The sequence below is a fragment of the Bufo gargarizans genome, chromosome 3 (genome assembly GCF_014858855.1).
Source record: "Bufo gargarizans isolate SCDJY-AF-19 chromosome 3, ASM1485885v1, whole genome shotgun sequence".
In the NCBI taxonomy this organism is placed as follows: domain Eukaryota; kingdom Metazoa; phylum Chordata; class Amphibia; order Anura; family Bufonidae; genus Bufo; species Bufo gargarizans.
The window spans coordinates 20,508,155-20,521,718 of NC_058082.1; positions in this window are offsets into that span (position 1 = coordinate 20,508,155).

Here is a 13,564-nt window from a genome sequence, read left to right on the forward strand (position 1 = left end):
CATATAATAAGCGGGAATGCCGCTGTATTGAAATATTGCAATAACATTATCCAGCAGAACTTTATCAATTACTGCCAACACATCGGGGCATTGTGCAATATATTCACTGTTAAATCACTGCTTACTTATTGGGACACTGTGCAATATAAATGCTAGCTATCTATGACTATCAGCAACATTAACCAACACAGAGGAAAATAATTACTTCACGGAGGAAAGGAGAATATAAATCTATAAGAGAAGACACTGAACTATTTAGATCACCACGATATATATTTTTATATTTTTTATTTTTATTTTTATACTTATTCACTTTCTGATCGTCTATCAAGAATACAACAACAATTGATTTACCAGCACCAGGATTAATTCTTTCAACAGATTGGACACCCACATACCTCTACTATTTTTATATTTTTATACCCAAAAACTTTTGCATATTTTTATTTCTATTTTTATTTACATTTTTTTATTTTTACCAATTTTTGATATTTTCTCTACTGCACATGCACTTTCTGTGCACAATTATACTAATGTAATCAAGTCTACATCATTTTATGTTTTTGTGGAAATTTCAATAAGCAACTGTCTACGTCATCTGTACATTATATCATCCTCAAATATATTCTCTTTTAAAATATTTTATATTTTTTTTTAACCAATAAATATTTCTGCATAAGACCAGATGAGGAGTGCTCATCTGGTGTGCTCATATACCTGCATTATAATATGGAAGCAGGTATACCCCTTAATCAGTATTTGGTGGAAGCAGGTGTATTGCAGGCATCAATCAATATTTGGTGGAAGCAGGTATAGCAAACCCCTTACTATTTTGTGGAAGCAGGTATATCGCAGGACTCAAGCAGTATTTGGTGGAAGCAGGTATATCAATCCCCTTAATCAGTATTTTGTGAAAGCAGGTATCTCGCAAGCCTCAATCAATATTTTGTGGAAGCAGGTATATCATTCCCTTTAATCAGTATTTTGTGGAAACAGGTGTATCGCAGGCCTCAATCAGTATTTGGTGGAAGCAGGTATATCAAACCCCTTAATCAGTATTTTGTGGAAGAAGGTGTGTAATATAAATATTTGTAGCAGAAATTCGCTTACATCAGACTTTGTGTAAGGAAAGGTAAATATCTCCATCAAGACAAAGGTGTTTTTATGTTGAGTTCTGCTAAGCACTCCCTCCCCTCCTGCCCAGTCTGTTCACTTTTATTTAGTCATCAAAAGGGTGTAACAATAGAAAAGGGGCCGGCCCGTCACCCGACCACTTACTTCATGTAACAAGGATACAGGAAGTGATGACACAGGAAGATGAGAAACCACCATCATTTAGAATAACATAGCCAGCTAACAAACACATGTATACAATAATCTCCCATTACCACTGGAGTGAACTTTATCCAGCCTTGCTCAGTGATCAATGCCAAATAAAGTTACTATGATCCTCATGCATGTTTATTTACAGGACAACGTCATTATCTCCAGCGGCTGATCAGGCGCACTAGAGACAACAAACGCACATTCCTTTCATATATTGTTCTCTTAACAAATGCATCCATGCCAAGCCAATAAATCTGCGTCTTGCGCGGGGGCCCTAGCCGGCGTCCATACATCAGCCAAGAAAACACTGCTCTGCTGAACACATCAGTCTCCCCCGGCCCACAGCCCAGTGCATAGCACATGGACCATTCGCCGACGGAGACCTCTGCGCCCAGCAGCTGTGTCTCCACATACACAGGAAGATATCCACTCCAATGGTTTACCCTGACACTGAGAGACATGATGACAATACACAATATATTAAATACACATCCTAATAAAATTTCCACAACTGGTGTATCGCAGGCCTCAATCAATATTTGGTGGAAGCAGGTATATCAAACCCCTTAATCAGTATTTGGTGGAAGCAGGTATATAAATCTCCTTAATCAGTATTTGGTGGAAGCAGGTATATCAAACCCCTTACTCAGTATTTTATGGAAGCAGGTGTATCAAAGGCGTCAATCAATATTTGGTGGAAGCAGGTATATCAATGCCCTTAATCAGTATTTTCTGGAAGCAGGTGTATCGCAGGCCTCAATCAATATATGGTGGAAGCAGGTATATCAATCCCCTTAATAAGTATATTGTGGAAGCAGATATATTACGCCCCTCAATTATTTTTTTGCCACAACAGTTATGTGGCGAAAGCCACTTTGCCATAGTGTTTTGGAGGGGGCTGTTTGCCCGCCTCCTGCCCCAGGATTATGGGCCCTCTCATCAGCCAGGCCTCCTTTGTTCACAAAGGACTTGGACTAACTTGAACCCCTGGTCTAATTCGTGACATTTTGGGATGTTAAATGTCTATGTGTATTGAAAAGGGTGGGACATTGTATACATTGAGTAGGGAGGTCTGTTCCATTGTCTCTCTGTGTGTATTGGCGATGTCCTTTGTCCTGAGAGATAATTTAATTACTTCTCGGTTGTCTCCAGGACAGAGGATATTGTGTATTCGCCTGCCTGTGATGATTGCATCAACCCAGTGTGAGGTAATTCTATCACGGGCAGAGGGGAGGATTTTGTGTGGGAGTGTCTGAGTGTATTGGACGTGGTTATTGGCTGTTTTTACAAAACCCTGTGGGTGGTAACCTTGTTGGAAGATGTGTATAAAATGCTTGTGTGTTAAAATAAAGATGCTGCTTTTATACCTTCATGAAGTTTTGGCTCATGTTTGGGGAATGCGATAACTACACTCTTGGGGATTGCTATATCACAATACTCCCCTGAGTATAAGCTCTTGTAAGAGCTTGTTCATGGTTCCTGCTCTCTGGATGTAGGAGAGGTTCACCCACTGGAAGCTGAAGCCCGGTCTTGGGTCCAGCGTGGGTGGAGGATGGTGAGACCCCAACCAAACTGCGGCGGTTCGTGGGGTCTGCAGTGCGTACAGTGTCAAGTGGAGTACTTGGAGCCTTCGGGAAGCACTAGAAGCATCCATCGACGGAGGTACCCGGTCGGGGTGCCAGGAGATCCGTTACATTGTTGGCAAGCAGTGGGATGGCGTCCTAGTGAGAGGAGAAGCAGCTCGGAGACACCGTTCGTGGATTTTACAATTGAGGGCAACGCTAGTATCCGTACAGCGCCCCTGGCTACAGCAATATGGATGCCGTTGGTTCCTGCACAGCATTCCATGAGGAAGATCACCCGGATTACAGGGATGCCGAGCGGAAATGCGTATGGCACCAGGCCCTGGAGGACGTGCATCGTCGGAGGGGTGAGAGTCTTCCCAGTGAGGAATGCGATTGACGCTGCGACTACCTCTACTAGGAGAGCAACCATTGATGGAGTGAGTGTCAGAGCTTGAGATACTGGTATGGCAGGAAACCTGGCTGGATGACGCTTACCAAGCACTATGGTGGGACACAGTACGACAGTCTCCATGGATGGAGGAGTACGCCAAGCCCGAAGGTGAGGAATATAATGGCCCTGGTTTATTGTGGGAGTCTTTTGAAGACATTGACTTTGGGAGCACAGAAGAGTCTAGATTTTGGGACATTACTGACTACAGGGGGGACTTGCACAATTGGCCTACAACTAGTGGGGTGAGGGCAGATCTGACCTTTCTGGTCCAAAGGGAGTGGGAGCTGGAGCAAGATTATCAACAGTTGTTTCGCTCCATTCAAGCCCAGCGCAAGATACAAGACAGTTGGATACCAGGCCCAGACCTGCAGCCCTACCCCTGGCAAGTCACAGCTGAGGTATCCCCTACTTCCTCACCAAATGTGGAGGTAGGGGACTTCATAGACTGGTACTGGGAGGAATCCCAGTCAGCAGGTGGAGATGGGACCGAGATATCTCCACCGGCCCTACAGGGATGCTGGGCAGTTGGCCCAGATCCCCAACGGCAGCTGGAGTTTCAGGGAGTAGGGACAGTTGATCCTGCTCCCCAGCGGCAGTGTGCTTTGAAGGGAGAGGAGACAACCGGTCTCTCTCCCCAACCACAGGGGGACAGCACCCCTAACTCCAATGATGCAGATGGGACCGCAGTCTCTGCACCAGGCCTACCAGGTTGCTGGACGGCCGGTACAGAGTCCCCACCAACCCCGCAGGAATGCCAGGAGGAGGAGGTAAGCGATCCCTCCTCTCCACAGCTGATCCGCAACAAGGTCCTGGGGGTAGGATTCCCCGACCCCATCCCAGCGGAAGAGCTGGCATCTGGGCAGAGCGCAGTTTGCCTCTGCCCTCCCCTATGCTCTTTTCCAGAGGCTGACTCCACACAGGCTTCCCCAGCGGAAGAGCTGGCATCTGGGCAGAACACAGTTGGCCTCTGCCCTATCTTTCCCTTTGTCACCGGGCAGGACTATACCCCGGTTGCTCCAGAGGAAGAGCTGGCAACGGGGCAGAGCACAGTTAGCCTCTGCCCTCCTTTGTCCCCTTGTCCCAGGCTCGTCTATCTGCAGGTCCCCCCAGCTGAAGCGCTGGCACCAGGGCAGAGTACCGCCGGTCTCTGCTCACTCAGCGACCCACAAAGTCAAGAGACCAGTGCCCATCACAGTCATGGTGAAGCCATGGGACTGAAACAAGTTACAAAATTGCCCGGGTGCAGTAACCAAGTGTTGGGGGGGGGGACTGCACTGCGGATTGTATATTATAGCGGGGGGCTGCCTTGTTGATTGTAATTTACTGTGGGTGGGTGACTCGACTAACTCAGGCACTGACCGACAGAAGGTCAGCTACCATGTTAGTCTCCACCCGAATGGGAATATATGTGGCGAAAGCCACTTCGCCACAGTGTTTTGGAGGGGGCTGTTTGCCCGCCTCCTGCCCCAGGATTATGGGCCCTCTCACCAGCCAGGCCTCCTTTGTTCACAAAGAACTTGGACTAACTTGAACCCCTGGTCTAATTCGTGCCATTTTGGGATGTTAAATGTCTATGTCTATTGAAAAGGATGGGACATTGTATATGTTGAGTAGGGAGGTCTGTTCCATTGTCTCTCTGTGTGTATTGGCGATGTCCTTTTGTCCTGAGAGATAATTGAATTACTTCTCGGTTGTCTCCAGGACAGAGGATATTGTGTATTCGCCTGCCTGTGATGATTGCATCAACCCAGTGTGAGGTAATTGTATCACAGGCAGAGGGGAGGATTTTGTGTGGGAGTGTCTGAGTGTATTGTACGTGGTTATTGGCTGTTTTTACAAAACCCTGTGGGTGGTAACCTTGTTGGAAAATGTGTATAAAATACTTGTGTGTTAAAATAAAGAGGCTGCTTTATACCTTCATGAAGTTTTGGCTCATGTTTGGGGAATGCGATAACTACACTCTTGGGGATTGCTATATCACAATACTCCCCTGAGTATAAGCTCTTGTAAGAGCTTGTTCATGGTTCCTGCTCTCTGGATGTAGGAGAGGTTCACCCACTGGAAGCTGAAGCCCGGTCTTGGGTCCAGCGTGGGTGGAGGACGGTGAGACCCCAACCAAGCTGCGGCGGTTCGTGGGGTCTGCAGTGCGTACGGTGTCAAGTGGAGTGCTTGGGGTCCTCGGGAAGCACTAGGAGCATCTATCGACGGAGGTACCCGGTCGGGGTGCCTAGGAGATCCGTTACAAGTTATATCACTCCACCCTGTTTATTTGGGGCAACAGGTTACATGTATATCAAAGCCGTCAATCAGTATTTTGTTTAAGCAGGTATATCACGCCCCTCAATCCGTTTTTTTGGGGCAACAGGTATATCACACCCATTGCAAATAGTTTTTCCAATAGCGCTTGTCCCTCTATATACCTGCGGTATCGCAGCACAACCGCACACAACTGCTGCACAATACAAATGCACTATAATATACTTTCTATGTTAGAAAGCATATTATAAGTATATTATAGTATCACACCCCTCAGTATATCACAGCTATCGATAGCACACCCTATACCAGTTCTTAAAAGGACTTTTGTGGCCCTTTCAGCTAGCGTTTGGTGTCCCTAACATTTTGTCCCTGCTCACAAAGCAACCTCTCCCTACACTGGCAAAACACAGAATGTAAAATTGCTGCAAGATTGGGTTATGTTATAGGGTGGGGGTGTGTCCCTGTGCTGAAACGTCTCAATTAGCGGTCCTGTCCGACCTGATGTGTGTGTCATGGGTCAAGGTTCGGCGCAATGCAAAAGAATATGGCTACGGCAGACATCGCCATATGTTCGCATGTTCGGTGAACGCGCAAAGTTTGCCGTGAAACGACCACAAGGCCATCTCTAACTATCAGTATGAACAGACCTCGATGATAGGAATGCTCATACGCAGTAACCTAGAGCCATATCTGACCCTAAGGGGCCCTGGAAATAGTGTCAGGACAAAAGATGACCTGTTCCTTCCCATCAGGAACTCAGTGGAGAGCCAAAAACCAGCACTTCCACAACCAAAAAGGAGCTATCAACCGCATAGCATGATGGGTGAAACTAGACTAAATAGAGGAGTTGTAATGACCACTTAAGCTACACCTGAGACAAGAGGTGTGGTCATAACCAGCAACAACACAAAAACAAGTGAAACCAAAGAGGCTGTCAGATCCCATCACATGCCAGTCTCTTAGATCTTCTGACCCCTGTCATGGGAGAGACTGTGACAATGGGTGCACATCAGCATTTTTAATTTCCAGGACAGCGAAAAATGACAGCAGTGCCGGACCTGTCATGTGGCAGACCCCAACGGCATCTGACAAATTGAAAACTGAACTCTGATTGGCTGCAGTGGATTCAGAGCCCCTCAATGTAGTCACCAGAAGGGTAGACCAGACCCTGAAGCCACACAGAACATAGCGGACAGCACGTGTCTGATGCTCTGATTGTCAGTGCTATATCTCCTGAGGTGAGCCGTCAGCTTTCACTTTCTTGCATGGACGCTAAGCCTTCCATTTTATGGCAAACTTTCCATTTACTGTATTACAGCTGGGATCCTGGATAATTATGGAAACTGTAAAAGGCTATATGAGAAGGTGATGTGGGGGAGATGAGGAGGATAAGGTGATGGAAAGATATCGTCTATAGACTTGAATGCAGGATTTACGCTCACTGACTGGACGAAGCTGAATTACCCGCAGGAGTCCAAAATGCTCAATCAATTTTGAAATTTTTGTACTGTTCATTAGTGAATATTGATTGATCTCAGCCCTAGGGACTGTTTCATCAGTCTTCCACTAGTCACACACAATCTGTACGCTCAGTATAAATATATTACATTTTTTATAGATTTTCAATTTTAATAAAATTTTTCTTGTAATACAGCAAGGGTTAACAGAAACCTCAATATTTATTACCCTGATTCTCCAAAAATTTTACAAAAATACCCCTCGTCAGGCAAGCAGAGCTCCAACCTGTGACAACTATGTATGTTTAACACCCCAGTGTGGTACCACTCCTACACCCTGCTACTATCTTTAGTGGTCTAACATAAATGTCATCCTTTGTATTTCTGTCTAGGTCCTCTACATTGTGCAATGCCATGATTTCTATGCAACTGTTTTATTACATGTAATGTGCCTGGTTCACCAGCAGGTGGCAGTGTAAATGATAGAGCTATAGTTAGAGAGAATGGAACTCGCCATTCCATTCTCTCCTCTTAGGGCAGAAGTGGGCCAGTCCTGCTTCCTGCCGGAAGGGTGGGGCATAAGTCTCCAGTTAGTTTTAGTTCTTAGGGTACTTTCACACTAGTGGAAAGTAACTCCGGCAGGCTGTTTCGGCGGGTGAACAGCCTGTCGGATCCGTCTGCCGCTAGTGCACGCGTGCCCTCGGACTACATCTCCGGCCCTATTGAATATAATGGGGGCAGGCCGGAGTTCCGGCAGCAGCATGGCAAACATGCCGAGATGTGGCTGGAATAAAACTATGACATGTTTTTCCACCTGCACTGTGAATGTTTACATGGTGTGTTCAATAAAAACATGGTAACATTTAATTCTTTGTGCGTTATTAGTTTAAGCAGACTGTGATTGTCTATTGTTGTGACTTAGATGAAGATCAGATCACATTTTATGACCAGAAATCCATATCATTCCAAAGGGTTCACATACTTTTTCTTGCAACTGTATCAGTGACTGACTGCTATCTCTGTATACACACTTACACAGAGAATGCTATCAATCACTGATAACATCCCATTTGTGTACAACTATCAGTGACTGACAGCTATCTCTGTATACACACTTACACAGAGTATACTATCAATCACAGATAGTACTTCCCTGTGTACAGCTATCAGTGACTGACAGCTATCTCTGTATACACACACTTACACAGAGTATACTATCAATCACAGATAGTACCTCCCTGTGTACAGCTATCAGTGACTGACAGCTATCTCTGTATACACACTTACACAGAGTATACTATCAATCACAGATAGTACCTCCCTGTGTACAGCTATCAGTGACTGACAGCTATCTCTGTATACACACTTACACAGAGTATACTATTAATCACAGATAGTACCTCCCTGTGTACAGCTATCAGTGACTGACAGCTATCTCTGTATACACACTTACACAGAGTATACTATCAATCACAGATAGTACCTCCCTGTGTACAGCTATCAGTGACTGACAGCTATCTCTGTATACACACTTACACAGAGTATACTATTAATCACAGATAGTACTTCCCTGTGTACAGCTATCAGTGACTGACAGCTATCTCTGTATACACACTTACACAGAGTATACTATCAATCACAGATAGTACCTCCCTGTGTACAGCTATCAGTGACTGACAGCTTTCTCTGTATACACAGTTATCAGTTATTGATAGAATTCTTTGTGTAATGCTTCTGGGCTAGCATTCAGCACTCAGACAGCACTAACAGGCTGAACCTCCTTGTGTGAACCAGCGCTGCAAGGGAGATGAGACTCCTTGGTCCCGCCATCCCCCTCCTCCTGACCGTGACTGGCAGTTTTTTTTCTTCATCTCCCTCTTAGTGCTGCTGTGCGCTGCGTGGTTCGCCCTGTCAATCCTGTAAGGGTCCATTCACACAACCGTATTGAATATTTACATTTTAATATATGAGATATAACCATTCTCCTTTACATTTATTTATCAGACGTCGGTATGGCACTTGTTATGTGGCTTATGTGTTTGCTGATTCTTTATGTTTTGAATACGATTGTAATAATAATATTAAAGGGGTTCTCCAGGAATTAAGAAAATAGAAATGCTTAAATATTACTTTATTATAAATATATTCCCAAATACCTTTCATTAGTTATAATAGCTCGTTTTGTCTGGAGAACAATCATCAGAAATAAAATGGCCGCTGTCCGATAAGTACACACAAAACCTACCCTAATCACACAGGAGGACAAGTTACTTCACAACACTGAGCTAAGGATCTCCTCCTTTCCTACTTGTCAGGGATTGTGATCCTGAATACAGCTGATAAGATCTTCAGCTGAATCTCTGTAGGAATGGAGTGAATGGAGGAATGGAGACATGAAGTAGAGAGAGAACGGAAAGGACAGTCTGTGGTAATGTGGAGCTGTGGTAATGGAGACTGCATACAAGTGCTGCTGCCCATCAGGCACCCCCCCCCCCCCACCTCCTCTGTACTTCGTGTCTCCTCATGAACTCCACTCCTACAGAGATGGAACTGAAGATCTTATCAGCTGTATTCAGAATCATAATCCCTGACAAGGAGAGAGGAGGATCAGGCAGCTCAGTTCTGTGTGATTAGGACAGGTTTTGTGTGCACTAATAGGACGGCGGCCATTTTATTGCCCCTTATGATTGCTCCCCAGACAAAATGAGCCATTATAGCTAATGAAAGGCATTTGGGGATATATTTATAATAATGTAATATTGAAGTATTTTTATTTTCTTAATTCCCGGAGAACCCCTTTAATAAAGATGTGTACTATTTGAATGAATATTAGTGGCAATGTGTGTTTTTTTTTTGATTATATAGAAGTTTAGAGTTTCATGTTAGCACCTGCATATAATTCTGCTTTGAGTTAGCCTACTTTGGAAAGGTGTATTAAAAATGCAGATTTTGTTGCGATTTTTATGCCTGGATTAAGATACCGATTTATTTGTGAATTTTGATGTGTATTTCTGTGGAAATACATCCCCCATTGACCTTGAGCTTTAGAAAATCCTGCAACACATCATTATTTATGCTGAGGAAAGCTAATTCCATAGCGGAACATAGCGCAGGGATTGACACTCTTCAGCCCCATACGATAACATGGGGGAAGTCTCTATGTGGCATATTTTCTGGTGGAATTTGCAGCTGCCCTTACAGTCCCAGCTTTTAAGAATAAATGGGGCTGGTGGCAGTTGAAGGATAGAACTGAGCATGTGTGTCCACTTCAGCGATGATACTGAAGTGGACAGAGAGATAATAAATAGTAAATAAGGAAAAGAACAAACAGCAGATAGTGCTATGCAGATACATTTTATTTAATAGCACAATGAATATACTACATTTTAATTACATGCAATTACAAAAGTTTTCAGATCCAAGTGCTGGTTTGAAAAATGTAGAATCTTTTGTTATGCAAGCGGGTGTGGACCCAAAGCACCACTGACTGGCTATACCCCGGAGGGGCGTCACTAAGGATTGGATTGGGCTGTTAGAATAGTTACCAGGTGCCATTCCAGAGCAGTCCCTGAGTCAGTGGCAGCTGACCAAGGGGTCATAGATACCGGTGCAAGCAGCAAGGGCAATGACGTGGTCAGGAAGTCTGGCGTCAGGACAGGCAGTGATCAAGTAAAGTCCCCAAACGAAGTCCAAGGTCAGAGGCAGACGGCAAGGAAGCAAAATCCGTTAAATTCAAAAGCAGGGTTCAGTACACAAAAGCAGAAACTGCAAAAAAACCTTCGCACAAGGAACTACACAAGCTAGTGACCAAGATTGCTCAGGCACTTTCCTGAGGCAGTGACCAAGATTGCTCAGGCACCTTCTGAGGCAGTGACCAAGATTGCTCAGGCACCTTCCTGGGCCAGGAAGTGCCCTTAAATATTTTCTGCAACTCAGCCATAGGCTGGGGAGATAGAGGGCGTGTACATGCTGCCTCACAAAGACACGCATGTGCACGCCCTAACAACTAGTACAAGACTAAAGCAGGAAGTAAACTCTGGCATAGAGCACAGATACAAAAGTTAAGCTACCTGCTGCCCGCGCTTGTCAGCATAGTGCATGGCAGCAGAAGGGAATGAGGGAGCCCGGCGCCTATGCCCGTGTGTAGGCACGGAGTGCTGGGCTGGGCTAGCAATTTTTTCATGGGTCAACCCTAGTATTCCCTAGCTAGCGCAGTAAATTCTGCCTGGTAAATCACTCCCACACCTCTTAAAGAGGACCTTTCATGGGTCCAGACATTATAAACTAAGTATCAGGATATGTAGGGCATAGTGCAGGGATCTATTTTTTCAGGGGGGGGGGGCGCTCCGCTCGCCCGCTGTGGCATCTGTTGTATTCTCCCGCCTGGTATGCTAATTTTAGCATCGGTACAGGGAGGAGGCGACTTCCCTGTTTCTCAATGGGTGTCTCCTACTCCCTGGATGTGCCGCTCTCCGCTGCGATTGGACAGGGCTACAGCCAGGGAGAAGGAGATGCCCATTGAGAAACAGGTAAAATTAGCATACTAGGTGGGAGAATATAACGGGGGCCACAGCAGGCGAGCGGAGTGGTGCCCCAAAAAAATAGATCCCGCACTATGCCCTACATATCCTGATACTTAGTTTATAATGTCTGGACCATGAAAGGTCCTCTTTAATCCTCAGTTCACACCTCAGGTTGCCCCCCTCATACCAGCTACATCATATATTGAAGTGAACAATTTATAAAAATACTAAAGAGTTTTCATACAAAGGTACAGTACAAATATAGTACAACACGGATCACATGGGGGACAAATGAATACAGATCCTGGGGTTTGGATGAAGTGAAATTGACGCCCTGGATTTTCTAAAATTATATTCGGCAGCTACTGTGCGCGTCATGGGTGCTCAGTATACAGGGAATTATCTTGCCATTATGTGCTCTGAGATGTTCTTTAAATAGACATACAAAAATCAGGAAACAAAAACGAGCAATATCAGAACAGCGCTAGAGAGAAAAGAAAGAGTTCTTGCATTTTAACCACTTTTACCACACCGACCCGATGGACTACAAGGCTCATGTTGGTGGAAGTTCGGGAGCAGCAGGCAATGGATTGGTTAAAGCACGGACTTATATGGATATGATTACTCTTTTTACAGAGCCAACACATTTTGTAGATAGTCTTCACAGTATGTGGCGACACTGTCTGGCATGGTATATGGGAGCACTATCAGGGGCGAATTGGCCATAGACCCTACAGGGAAATTTCCCAGTGGGCCGATCCTTAAAAGTGTCAAACCAGCACCCAGCCAGGTACATGGTGATCTAATTCTCTCCTGCAGCTGCAGGCGTCCTCCTAAATTCAACTGTATCTATGTCTTCAGAACAGCGATACAGTTGAATAATGTTCAGCAGGTGGCGGTATTTTGTGTTGCACTATAGTAATGCTGGCCCTGCCTATTTCTATTGGACCTGCCTAATTATGTTGCCCCGCCTTCTGTCAGTTTGGACCTACCTACAATATGGGGCCCCTTTTAGTTCTCAATCCGCCCCTGAGCACTATACATGGGGGCACTATTTGGCAGGTTCTTTTTATAGGACGCTCTCTGACAGGCACAATACTTAGGACATTTTCTGGCAGGCATTGTAAGGCAGGGGCACTTTCTAAGCCTGCATTGCATTTAGTTGCATGTACTGACAGGCACACCAACTTATTCAGCATTACTTGGCATGTATAAAGAATCAAGGGCGCAGTATGTGGGGGCACTCCAACTGGTGCTATGTATGGTGGTGCCTTCTGACTTGCCACATAGCAGTATTATTTGGTCACTGTGTCGTTGTATTATGTGATAATTATACAATGGCATTATTCAGTGACTATATTGTGGTATTCTTCAGCTACTGAATGGCTGTATTATGTAAGTATATGGTGGTATTATTCATTCACTGTATGGTAGAATTATTTATTTTCTACATGGTGGTAACATTCAGTTAGTGTATGGTGCTATTATTCAATTACAATATGGTGGTTGTATTCAGTCAGTGTATGCAGTATTTGTCACTCACTGTATGGTGGTATTATTCAATTATGGCTTGGTGGTATTTAGTCAGTGTATGGCAATATTGTTAAGTTACTATATGGCAGCATTATTCAGTGACTGTAAGCGGGTATTATTCAGCAATTGTACAGCGGTATTATTCAGTCACTGTATGGGGTTATTATTTATTTGCTACTGTGTAGTGGTATTATTCAGTCACTGGTATTAGGCTCTGTTAACATTCGTGTCATTGCTTCAGTCTATAACATTTCATATGCTGGAAACCACTGGTTTCCAGGTTTCCATAGTTTGGATGTCTTCGGGAATTATTGTGTACTGGGAGTACGCTTATAAGGGGAACTATGCACTACAGACCTATCTATCTATCTATCTATCTACATATCTTTGTATCTAATATCTATCTATCTCATATCTATCTATCTATCTATCTATCTATCTATCAATCTA